The sequence below is a fragment of the Myiozetetes cayanensis genome, unplaced genomic scaffold (genome assembly GCF_022539395.1).
Source record: "Myiozetetes cayanensis isolate MyiCay16 unplaced genomic scaffold, myiCay2020 scf7, whole genome shotgun sequence".
NCBI classification, from domain to species: domain Eukaryota; kingdom Metazoa; phylum Chordata; class Aves; order Passeriformes; family Tyrannidae; genus Myiozetetes; species Myiozetetes cayanensis.
This window is the reverse complement of record NW_026087964.1, coordinates 19894384-19907259: the sequence shown is the minus strand read 5'-3', so window position 1 is coordinate 19907259 and position 12876 is coordinate 19894384. Positions and strand designations below refer to the sequence as shown.

The 12876-nt window shown below is 39.7% G+C and overlaps 1 protein-coding gene across 2 annotated transcripts in view; it reads right to left on the bottom strand.

The window, feature by feature from the left end:
* The window catches only part of KLHL5 (kelch like family member 5), a 59501-nt gene extending 46997 nt beyond the window's left edge, over positions 1–12504 (bottom strand). For both annotated transcript variants that reach the window (XM_050338362.1, XM_050338363.1), the window contains exons 1-2: positions 12369–12504; positions 9545–9636 (exon numbers count right to left, since the gene is read on the bottom strand). The gene's annotated coding sequence lies outside the window, so the exon portion shown is untranslated. The remainder of the gene's footprint in view (positions 1–9544; positions 9637–12368) is intronic.
* Positions 12505–12876: the final 372 nt, after the last annotated feature.

The window sequence follows — 12876 nt, the reverse complement described above, 5'->3', positions numbered from 1 at the left end:
GGGACTGCATCATCTACAAGCAAAACCATATTGCAGACCTATTCCTAAGCAAACAGCACAGTAAGCTTATTCACTCTCAAAAAATTTGCCCTCTGAGTCCATCAGGTCAGCTGTGGTTTTTAAATTAAAACCCATTTGTAACACAAAATGGACAACACTGCGACAGGCCAGTCTCTCAAAACACAAAATCTGTTTTCTGTACCAAAAGGATCAAGTAGCAACACACAAGATGAAGACAAGCAAAAGACTCCCAGTTCATATACTCCAGGAATACTGGTACCAAAGATTCTAATAAAATTGTGACTGATTCTAATAAAAACAAGGTAGAGTTTGGGAGGTGGGACCAGATGACCCACTGTGATTCCTTCCACCCTGACCCATTCTGTGATTCTGTAAAAGTCACCAATTTAGAGATGGCAATACTCCAGCACAAATCATCTCCTCTAGAAACGTCACTGTTAAAGAAGAGTGGTAACAAAAACACAAACCCACTCTTCTGCAGACATTTAAGGAAGTCCTGCCAAAAGTAAATCTATTCTTTAGACCAGTTTAAGGAAGGTATCGCCTAAGAAAAGCTACAAAAGACCACATAAGACAGATTGAAAGACTGCGGCAAATCCAAACAAAATAACATGGAGGTAGTTTCCTTTTGTAGGCAAATCTGCAGGCAAACTAAAGACAATTTTTTTACATTTTTTCAAGACAGCAGTAGCGTTATTTCACCAAGGAGTATTCAGATTTCCTCAAAGACTCACAGAAAAATGGGCAAAGGACACAACTACCAACATTGTCAACAGCAGAGTGGATGCTCGTTTGGCAAAAAATTACAGGTACTCACAATTCTACATTAGGCTCCATATAAAAGCCCACCAGACTATGTCACAGTAAAAAAACAGCGAAGAAGCAGACGTGCAAGTGATTAAGTAATGCAACATACTGCTCCATGCCAGACTACACAAACTTCTAAGAGAAATACATAGAGGTCTGTGGGCGAAAAGTTTACGCTGTATTTAAATATCAAGCTATGCAATGCCACAGCTACTGAAGCAAAGTATTTCAACATAGAGACTTGAGCACTTGAAATGAATCATTTAACACCAAAAGACACCTCAAGAGACTAATTTCTCCCTCAGTGAGGACTTCTGTTTAATTAGCAGCTTCAGTTAACAGCCCACCCCCCAATGGAGACTTTCAACTGTATAAGGGATAATATATGAGGATATCATACCTTATTACATACTTTTAAAACAAATAGTGTTATCTCATCTGGAATTCCTCGTGTGCAATTGGTCACTGCAACTCAAAAATAGTGTGGCAATAAACACTTTTCACAGAAAGGTAACACAAATGATTGAAGTATAAAACCAACAATCATCACACTAAAAGGCAGAAGCATATAAAAGTTTATAAGTATGAAAATTTATGTTTATGAGAACCATATGTCTCTTAAATATGAAACTCAGAATTTTTATTTAGTTTTAAGAATTAATGTGGCATCTACACAAGACGCACTTACGACATTTAAAGAACCCAGTTGTGCATAACAGATGTCAAACAGAACTTCTCATAAAAATCCTTTCAATATAAAGATTTCTACCACTGTATGTCCACTTTCAGTTGAATCTCAGAAGGGACATTGTAGGCAACACAAAGGACTTCTATAAGTACACATCTGACAAAAGACAGTCTAGGGAAAATGTGGGCCTGCTGCTGAATGGGCCAGGGCCCTGGTGACATGGGATATGGGAAAGGCTGAGATACTGACTGCCCTCTGACTCTGTCTTTACTAGCAATATCGGCCTTCAGAACTTCATCAAGTTGAACAAAGGGAAGGGTCTGGACATGGTCCTGGCAGCTTGCTCTTGGTGACCCCACTTGAACATGGGGAAGGTAAACCAGATGACCTTGAGAAGTCCCTTCCAATCTGTAACATTTTGTGAAACGATCCGTTTCTAAGGTGGCAAAAGAGAAATCAAATATCTAGTTGACCATCATCTACTTATTCCACAGACTAACTCATGTCCCTTCCATAGACCAGCTGTGCAGAAATGGCTGCTGTGACAAGTAAAATATTCTTTTAATTGAAAACAATCTGCATTTACCATACAAGTAAGATGAAAACAACATAACCTATCAAATGAACATCCTAATTCTACTTGTGCACTCACATTGACTCAGTGTGCCATCAGAGCCTTAAGAGTAGTGCCCCGATAGAAATGAACCATTTTGGCAAGGTCAAGGTTAGACAGATAAAAAGGAAAACATTTTGATCTACTGCCAGTTTGTGGTTAGGATTGTTACAAGTAAAGCAATGGCTGCCAAGCATGGTAACTAGGTGTATAGGAGGTGAGGAATTCAATGCAACAGTTCCACACTACTGAATGGAAATGTTGCTCCGTAATAGGTTATTTGAATCCCACTACTAAATGAAATATTTCTTTCATCTTTTATACATATGAAAAAAAGTAATGAGTCTTAAAGAAATAATTTAAAAACATTTTGTTAGAACATTATCAAAAGGATACTGCAGGTACACATGTTCTCCCTCCAGTATGATATTAAGATTTTCTATGCCAACTCTTAATATGTATGATTTGCTTTAATACAACAGTATGGCACAGAACAGCTGTTTTCCCATTCAGCTTACCAGTGATGATTATACATTTCACTGAACACAGATGAAGCGATGACTATGCAACACAAAGGAATTACCTTTATTTCTTAAGAAATACAGGTATTAGAGATTTTAAAAGAACATATTACAATAAGGACTTGGGAGACTAATCAGCATGAATCACTACTAAAAATCCTGTTTAAAATTAGACTAGTAGCTGACAGATACAGAATTGTAGAGTCATTAGAAAGGTTTGGGTTGGATGGAACCTTAGAAATCACCCAGTTCCAACCCCACCTCCATAGTTAGGGACACCTTCCATTAGACCAGATTGCTTAAAGCCCCATCCAACTTGACACTGAACACTTCTGGGATGGGACATCCACAATTTCTCTGAGCAACCTGTTCCAGTGCCTCATCACCCTCACAGTAAAGAATTTCTTCCTAATACCTAATCTAAACCTACCCTCTTCCACTATAAAGCCATTCCCCTAATCATCCATCTAATCATCTTGGAGGCCTCCTCTGGACTCAGTCCAACAGCTCAATGTCCTTCCTGTGCTGGGAAACCCAGAACATTACTAGAAAGTATTCTCTTGTAGAGCAGAAAACCCAAACACTTTAATTGTATTTCTCCATAATAAGTAACATTTACAGCACTAGCTATAAATCTGAAATTAGGCACTTAAATGAGAGACCAATACCAGAGAGCAATATTCATAATCACGTGGTCCCAGAGATGTTTAATTTGAATTATACATATATATACATATATATGTTTATAAATACACAACAAAATGCCTTGTATTACTTGCTTTAATTATAAGCATTGTAACTTAATAATAGATTTTTTCATGTTACAATAAGCTTCACAAAGTCATAAAAGCAAGATGATTAAATTAGAGATGTTAATTAAAGGCTTCCATTGATTTTACTCGTGATTTGGCTCAAGGAAGTATTATTAGGAAAAAACATGCAGAACAAATCACAGTACATATAATTATCCCCTTCACCCTAAAACAAAACTAGTTTTCTGCTTTGGTCAATGTTGCTTAAAATAGTATGTATCTAAGGCACATAAGGAAAAATATCCTGTAAAATAAAATTTCTGTACTTGGATACTATTAAATCTCAGATTAAGCTACGTGTCAAGTCACCATGTAGTCCTAAACATAAAACTGGTTTCTTAGGTTCTTCATTCTGTCTCCGCAGTTTTGTGTGAAAGTAATTTCAGGTTCCCCACTATTATTTATTTCACAAGCTCTTCTAACAATAACTACAGTTCTTCTGCCTGCTTCATCTCAGGTAGTCTCCCTTACCCCAGATGCACACATATCCCTCCCTACTAAGTACCAGAAGAGACAGGACAAGCTAATTCTTTGTCATATTCAGACAGAGAACAGGTCCATCAGCTGGCAGGTCAAGTAGTTTTACCTACTTGGCCTTCCCTACCTACCCATATTTTCAAAGCCTTTCAGAGATTTAAAACCCAGTACGAGCTTGACTGATATTGGCAAGTAGACAGGAATGTTATTAGCGAGGAACTGATAAACCAAGAGACATAAACCCAACTCGCCCAGGGAACTTACAGACTCACAAGCTGCCTATCTTTTGCTTCTGTGTGTGTAAAACTGCCTTAGCCTGGGTGGCTACATATCGCCTAAGCCCAGGATTTAGAAACAAAGTAGAACAGAAATCAACACAATAGCTCATTGTTCAAACACAACCCTGAGCTCCTATCCTTCCCTGGTTGTGTAAAACTGAAATGAGCTTGAGGACATAGATGCCAACGAAATCTAGACCATCTTTTAAAGCTTTAAATCACTTGCAGAGTTAACTGTTCAGCTATCCTAAGCAGCATAATGATCCCATCTTAGCTGCCTTACCCCTCTTCTTACAGGAATCCTTCAATGTTTCCCGTTCTGCACAGAGAGCAAGAATTAGCCATCAGCAATATCACTGAAGTGCCGGAGGGAACACAGTCCCCTGCTGGCACTCGCCAGGGGTACGAGGTCCACTGCTGAAGTAGCATGCTCAAGAAAAGGGAAAACTCTTGAACTCAGATTGCTAAACTGTCAGAAGGAGAAGGTATAATTGAGAAAAGACATTTGATATTTGCTTACCATGTGTTTTCCAGTTCTCTCACACCAACTCCAGCTAAATCTTAAGGGAAATACAAAACTAATGTGTTGTACTACTGGACGTAGATCTCTTCAGATTTAGACTGTCTGCAATCATTTGCCCATCTATCCTCCCCATTAGCTCAAATTTTAAAAATTCTTTACTTAGCTTTCAGTGTATGTACAAATTATTTCTCATTCATTGAGCTTTTAAGTTTTCAAACAATAATGTTTGAATATTTACTGTAACTACTACTCAACCTCTTTTAAGTACAGTTGTTCTTTGGTTGAACCATCAGACAATTTCTTATGCAAAGGTGCAAATTAAATTTGTATTTGTTAATTACAAAACCTTTCAGGAAGTGAAATGAGGTACAAAAGAGTGAAATTTTATTACTTATCACTTGATATGCATACTTGTTTGTAAACTCATACATTAATTTCAGTTAATTACTTTCATTTCCTTGGAAAATACTTCCATGTTTAAATGCTCTGGTGCTTGGTGAAGATCTTGCCAACCATTATCAAGTTATAATAACATTATTAAATGCCCTACTTACTCAATGCTTTAATTATAGTTTGAATGCAAAAGCCTGTGAATACATTTACATCAAAAAATACAATTTCTCTTACTGCATGTGAAAGAGCAAGATTTAAACTTTGATTTCATTTCTGGCAAGGACAAAGTGATCACTTAATATTCAAAAGTACTTCTTTTTAAAATATTAGAATATGTTTTAGAATATTTACCAGACAAATGCATATAGATATCAAGAATAACCAACACAGAATGCTTTACTTACCTGGACAGTAGCTGTCAGGCTAATAGCTTATTTGTGCAAAAGTCAATATAAAACATCTACTCTGCTAACAAGTAAGAACTTGCTTGCAAACAATCCAATCATCAAAACCACTGTCCAAAACCTTGTCTTCCTGTGGGCTTCTCCTACGTCTCCTCACCACCTACACACTACTTGTAAACTTTTAATTAATTTGCTAATTCTGTCCTATTACTATTTGTATTCTTTACAGTTCAGCTTAGTAAACTTCTATGGACTTGAGTTTTGTCTTACTCTACACTATGAATATGTAACATATTACACAGCCAGGTGCTGTGAATATTAATTCATTTTAAGGGTAGACTTTAGCCCAATTTTGCCAAGTTCTACTGGCTCTGAGGTTGAGGCTACAGTAAGTACATGAATGGTGTGAACTTTTTTTTGGTAACGAATGATACTACATCCACCCTAGTCAACTCAAATCTGTACTAGACAGATGATATCATCACCATTGTCCCTATATAGCCCATACCAAAATCTTATCAGTATTTCCTCTTACAGCTTTGTAACATATTGGAGAAAGGAGAGGAGGTGGGAGTAATGGAAGGCACATCAGAAAAAACACGAGCATTTAAAGAATAATCTAAAAGAGACTTGAGCTAATGTAGTCCTCTCCCATTTTTTTTTTTTTGGTTCTTAATAGCTATGATTGCATGGTAGCTTAGCATACTTTGAAAGAAATTTTTGAAAGCAGGATGGTATAAAGACCTAATCACAGATTTTCCTTTTCTCTCTTTCTATTTCTTCATTACTCTTTCCCTTTATTAACAACATATACAGAAAATGGATTCATAAAGTGCCAGAAAAAAAATAAAAGAGAATGCTTAGGAAGGGAACCTGCTTATAGATCAACAGGCTGCAAGATCTTTCTGTCCGTAGTCAATATTAAAAAATATTATGTCTAAACACCTCCTGCAGTTGAGAATATGGTGACAAAAAGCAATGGCGAGCACAAAAGGGTTACAAAAGCCATAAGCAGATCTTATTACCACAGCCTCTCACTTACTCTGACAAAGCTGTGTGAAACGTGGAAGGAAGAATAGGAAATATATTCTGCTCCATCTAATCCCAGCTTTTAAAATATACTGCCTATTAGACAAACTAATTACAAAATACAAAAAGAGAGAACTTGGGCAAACTAGTAGGAAACAGATACAATAGAAACAATTTAAAAATAGAAACATTTAACTCAACTGAAAATTTGCAACTCTGAAGTTGAGCTATTTTTTATGTTTTGTGTTTAGCTTTTTAAAAGAGTGTCTTTTTTCCTTTTCTCTTCTGGTAATTGCTATCAATCTGGCATTTCAGAAGAAAGTTGTACCTCAGATACCAATCTGTAAAGAAAGTGTTTCCTGCAGAGCCTCTCTTCCTACAGGTTTAAATTCCAATCAGAGCTGAGACTGGTTAAAAAGAAATCCCTCCCCTCCAAACACAGAACACTATAAATACAAAATAATGAGTGATCAAAGAAATAATCACACTTCTGGCCTCACAACAGTCAAGGTTTCTCAAAATCATTTAACTTTTCATTTAGTGTTGTCCTTTCCAACACTACTTACGTAATGCTTTGCCAAGGTGAGAATTGCTTTGTTGCTGGAGCCAGAAAGCCTATCTAGCTGAACAAATGTGTGCACAATTGCAACCCACAGGAAAAATTAAAGAAAGACTATCAGAAACAGGTCTGAAAGCATGAAGTTGTCCACAGCACTCCCGTTGAGGGTGGCTGGGCACCATAACAGGCTCCCCACAGAAGTGGTCACAGCACCAGGCCTGACAGAGTTCAAGAAGCGTTTGGACAATGCTCTCAGGTACATGGTGTCATTCTTGGGATGTCCTGTGTAGGGCCAGGGGTTGGACTTGATGATCATTGTGGGTTGCTTCCAACTCAGTAGATTCTATGATTCTGTGTTAAGTTACTGACTTTCATCCTTTTCAGGCAAGACACATTCTGCTGTTCCTCCTCTTCCCCACATAAAATTCAGTCAGTGTAGGCAGGAGAAACACCTTACATTTTCAACACGTTTTTCAGAGGCCTAAAAGTTTCTAATTATGCAAAATACTTGGGCATGATGTGGCTTTTTAAAACTGTAAGGGGTAACATTTCTCAAAGTTAGTCCCCCACTGAATGTGTAATACAAGGCCATAGAAGATTTCACAAAATGGAAGTAGAATGCTGATTTAACTTGCAATTTCTTGAACTGAAAAGTATTGCAAATTTTAAGCAAGTTGGTTAGATTCTTAATAATTTTTAAATTAGGTTCTTTTCAGCAGAGTCAATACAATGTGTATTTGCTATTTTGACAGACGTGTCAGCTAAGGCAGTGAGGCAAGTCTATCCATACACATTTTCAAAGAGATGAAGCCAGTGCTCTACCTTAAATTTCACTGTTCTACAAAAACATCTTGTACAATTTTATAAACAGTTTTCCATTAACTCTGAAAATGTGATGGGTGTCCTTGGAATAATCCAAGCTACTAATCAAACATTCTTCTTCAAATATATCCTGTTGTTATGGAAGATACCAGGATTTTTAACATCAGTTGCACTTAGAATTGCCAGAAGAGGTAATTAATTGGCAAAGTATTCCTCCGAACAGATTAAAATCAATACCTCTCTCAACTTTACAGAAATCTGTCCTCTGGAAAAATGCCAGCATAGTCCATAAGACACAATTACTAATCAGCAGCCCTGCTTGATAATTACTCATTCTACCTTGCAGTAAGATGTGAATAAAGATTTATCCCATAGTGATCCACCTTTTCAATTCTTTGTCCTTGGAGTACACTTTGGTATTTGCTTCAAATTCTTTTTAATTTCCATGACCGCTATACAAAAAGGTGCAGGTCAAGTCTAAAAATTCTGATGATCTGGAGGTCAGCTATTTTCACAAGTGGAGCTACCACATTTTGAACTGCTGCAAAATACTGAAAACACAAAGTCTGTTCACGAAGTAATTTCCGAGGAACCTTAGCAGTTACCGTAATTTTTAAAGCTCAGGAAAGGGTTGATGTCATCTATGGTGGAAGATACTAACAAGGATATGGACTGACCAAGGAGGGAAAGATTGTGACAGATGATGACACGAACAGTAAGAAAGACCATCTCTCTTCTATATCACGACATGAATAAATTCTAGATTATAAAGGAGTGTGTTTCTTTATCAACACTTCCAAAGCAGAGAGATCTCACCGTGAAGAAAGCAGATTTTTTTCACTTCAGTAAAACCCAGTATTCCTAAAGTAATTGGATTGCTTTTGTCACCGTTGACACTCATTTTCAGCAGTATTCTACTTTACGGAGAATTCAGACACAGCTAGATTCTTGCATGTATTCATGTTTTCAACATTCTTTTATCCCTTTGCTTTGTGTAAATGTCAAAGCCATTCCCTTTGAAAATTACTTTCACTTAGAACAGTCTTACTACTTTGCTGCTAAAAAAATGAAATAAAGTGAAAGCCAGTCAGTATTTCTGGAGTAATGAGATTTGACTGTGCAGTTGGTGGGCCTTTATTCATAAGAATTTCCATAAAGCTGTATTTTCCCTAACAGACTCTGTATAATTTTTCCTGTTTTGTTTTTTTTTTCTATAACAATTAAAAGATTCAAAGTTAGAGGCTTCTCGTGCATTCTGAAAAGATCAAAACTGAACTTTACAGCAATACTGACAATCTTCTGAAAAGCATGCTTTGATAAAGATGCACAAATGATGAAATCACGTAAAAATGGTCAAAAAACACTAGCATGTGAAGCCCACAAGGGCAAAGTCAATTTCTGCTTGCCAGAATCAAGCCTTCAAAAGATGTGCAATGTAACACACACACAAACAAACAAACAAACAAACAAACAAAAAAAAACAAAAAAAAAAAAAGAGGAAATTTCAGGTGTAAGGAAAACCTAGTACCCTTGTGGGCTAATATCACATTCCTTGTAGCATAACTTACTATTAGAATTGAGTAAATACAATAATTACCTATAACACTGAAATCATCTCTAGTTGTTCAAAGAATCCTGAAGTTCCATTTGTCCTCCTCTTTCCAAAAAAACTGAGGTAGCAGAAAAAATCTGGAGGCAGAAAAACAACAGTACAAACAAATAAGAACCAGCCCTTGGGAAAAAAAAAAATTAAAAATCTCAAAAGCAGATTCCCTGCTCTTTTCAGATAGAATCTCCTTCCATTTCTGCTGTGATTCCTAAACTTCCTGAGAGGAAGATGATAAAAGTGTGCCACTGCACAACTGTCACCTCAGTTCCTTCCACAACTTCAAGTTACATACCCATCAGCAAAGACTCCTAAGAAAGAGGGGAAATTAATCTGAAATGTGAATACATAAACTCTCAAGCAACACTGAGTTACAAGGTAGTGTCTCTTTAAAAAAAAAAAAAAAATTAACCTTAGTCCATTTTCACCCTTGTCTTCAATTAGTTGTAATATTATGAAAGGCAAAGCAGTGAAGTATTGATCTGCCATATGAAGCACTGAACACTGTTTTCAAAGACTAACACTGATGGTATTGGTGAATAAAGCCAAGTATCTCCACTTAACATGCTTCCCTAAATGGATCAGCTGCACAAAAATTCACACTTACTGTTACAGTGGTTCTCAACCCTTTCCTATTTACAGGTCACTACAAATCTTAAAAAAATCTAGCCTGCTGAAATAATATGTGTCTCCTTTTGGCTTGGTACCATGTACCAAGTGACTATGTACACTTTGAAGTGAAAGAAAGTAGCCTTACATGATACCTGCATGCATAATGTGATACCTAATATTTAACCTCTCATGATCTGATCTGTCTTACTAGCTGCAAGACTGTCCTAGCTCTCTGAATGGTAATAGCACCTCATTGTTACATCTGGAGCACAGAACCTCATCCTGCCTACATGACTGGGTTTTAAGAGCACACAGCCAAATAACACGCATATTTATGGTCAGCATAGCTTTGCTGGTAACTTTGAATGAAAGATTTTCTTCTTATGAAAAAAGCAAACTGTGGATAGTTAGGTTTGTAACCACTGCATTTTTCTACGTGCTAAGACTGCTATAAGAAAAGGCAATTTAATTGTTGTGGAAAGAGGTAAACTAAGGATTTTGTAAGGGAAACATAAAACCACACTGTAATTTCTTAAGAGCTGTAGAAACTTTCACTATTGGGCCACGTTCTGTCTGATTAGGTAATCTTCTTTACCATGTCACGAAAGGATGAATTATATCAACAAAATCACAAGACAACAACATAAGCAAAGAATCTTTTTAAAAGCACAGGTAATACAAAAGTCCAGAGCTGGAACAAGTTCACCACTATGAACTGCCATTGTTAGCAACAGCTTGCAATTACTCTTTGACCATAATGGTCTAATGGGAGAATTTCTTCATCTTCACTCAAATTCTATTCTATTTTAAATTAGCAGTTATTGCATTTCTGTGAAACACAATGTATCAAAATCTACTGCCTTTGGTAGTGGACCTGCCCATCCAGAGGACACAAATGAGGGATGGTTCAATGAAGCTGACATATGGCAGAGGAAAACACTATTTGACTCAGATTAGGGTTATTATTTATTGTTATTATTTTGGTTCTATCCTGTTTTATGCTCCTTAACACTGTTCAGCAACTGGAAAACAGAAAACATAAGATGGGAACAATCTGCGCTATCAGGAATGCACCCATGAAATTAAAAAATAAGGTGCCTTCTTTTTTTTTTTTTTTAAATGGTTCTAAAAATTCTCAGGCAAAAATACCTTCATAAGAAATGATCAGAGATTGTTTCTGGCAAAATTAATAAACTACTCATGAAAATACATCTTGTGATCTGTTTTTAAAAAAAATCCACTCCTAAAATGAACCCCTAAAAACCCCACAGTTTGTCTAGATAAAAAAGCTACACCAACATAACCAAAAGTTCAAATTCTTTTTCCTGTTCGTGCTCATGCAAGACATGAACGATATTTTTTTTCTTGAAAATAAGACTGTATTTGGAGTTTAGCTCATAAAATTTCATAATTGACTTTTAGGTGAAAGGAAGGAACAAACTTAAACCTTCCCTTTCGACTGTTACGACATTACTGGCCAAGCAGCCCGACAGCGAGCCACGGCTGGCGGGGCTTCAGCTGGGCTGCACCAGCGCTCACACAGCTCAACCAGTCCGAGCGCAGAGCCCGGAGCCACAAAGAGGCTTTAAGGAAAAGCGTGAACCAGCAATATCTACAAACAGCCCTTTGATGTTCAGCACTTATACTTTTATTTGTTCCCGGTGTAATAACGCCGCTCCCCATGCCGGCGAGCTAGCAGTCGGTCGCTGTTCTAATCTGTTCGACCAGACTCAAAAAAAAAAAAAAAAAAAAGTTTCCCATTTTTTTATATTGTGATGGTGAAGGTTGAGAGACAGAGGGGCAAGTCCCCGAGAGCCCGCTGCGTTCAGTGCACTTTTAGCGGGTCCCGTCTCTCAACGCTTTGAAGTGACCCGGCCACGGGGCCGGACCCCGCCCCGCCCCATCCCGCACCAGGACTCCCCGCTCGGGCGCCGCCACCTCCCCGCCGAGCACGGCGGGTCCCGCCCGGCCGGCGGGCTCAGCGCAGGCACCGCTGCCCCTGCCCCCGGGCGGCGCCGCAGCCGCGCCCCGCACACACCCGGCAGGAGGGAGCCCGGCGGGCCCGCCTCTCGCTGGCCCTTGCCCGCACCACCGCCCTTCTTCTTCTCCTCCTCCTCCTCCTCCTCCTCACCACTTTCTCCTCCCCCTCTCGGCAGCCCCGGGCCCCCTCCCCTCGCTGTCGAGCCCCGACCGCCCTCCTCACCTCTCGCGGTCCAGGAAGGGGGCGCGGTTGGGAGGGGGCGGGGAAAGGAAAAAACCCGCGCGGGAGGCCCCCGCACCCCCTCCCGTCCCCTTCCCGCCTCCCGCCCGGCCGCGGCCGCCAGCGCTGCCTTCGCGCCGCTCCCCGCGGGCAGGGCCGCTCCCGCCCGGCGCTGTCCGGTCCCCGCTGGGCCCGCCCTGCGCTCGGCGCCTCCGCCCGGGCAGGGGCGGGGACGGGCCCGGGGCGGGGACGGTCTGGGCCCCGCCCCGCCCGGCTGGCCCCGCCCCCTGCCGCGGGGCGGGAGCGGCGCGTGCCGCGTGTGGCGGGGCGGGGCCGGGGCCGCTCCCCTCGGGCTGTGGCGCCGCGCGCCCCCTGCCGGCGGGGCGGGAGGGAGCGGGGGGGGCGGTTTTCCCTTTTTGTGGAGGTTCTCTTGATTAACCCCATAAAAGCCTCGTCCTGTCCCTGCGTGCCTGTCTTCCAAAAGCACGTAGCCGAACTTTTCTGTAGCTGC